Here is a 647-nt window from a genome sequence, read left to right on the forward strand (position 1 = left end):
TCTGTGGTCCAGCTGTGTATTTCAAACAGCTTATATACACAGAGATAAGTACAGGTCCCATCTCGAAGATCTTGACTACCAGAGACTGCTAATATTGACATCAAGGATTAATTTTAATACAAGTATAGGTTCTACTTTTCCAACACATTCATTTCATTTGATGTGCAGTCCACAGTATGGTCATAGGGAGTTCTTTGGAAAATCTTGACAGCATTCAGTTTAATGACATATGATAAGATGTACTTTCTTTAAAATAAATAAATAAATAAATAAATAAAACAACTTTCTTTTTTTTTTCTTTTGTTTCTCTTAATAATGCCAGCTAGGTTCCTCCCATTGCTTACTAAACACTTCTAAAACTCTTGACTTCTATTTAAGCCAGCTGCTGCTGTATATAAATCAATGACATAATGAATATGTCTGCTGTAACCATCAAAAACAAATGAGTGTTTGCAAGGACCAAGCAAGGAGCTGTCTGGAAGTACAATGTTAGTTCTTCCAACTAGTCATTGCAGCATATTTACAGAACAAAAGCTCTGAAGGTTGGTTATAGTAAACAATTCCCCTATTGGTCATCTCTAGCTGAAAACATCTGTAGTTACACATACAACTTGCTCATGTTAGACAACCAGTAAACTAACTGTAAA

Source organism: Gallus gallus, chromosome 1 (genome assembly GCF_016699485.2).
Source record: "Gallus gallus isolate bGalGal1 chromosome 1, bGalGal1.mat.broiler.GRCg7b, whole genome shotgun sequence".
Taxonomy (NCBI): domain Eukaryota; kingdom Metazoa; phylum Chordata; class Aves; order Galliformes; family Phasianidae; genus Gallus; species Gallus gallus.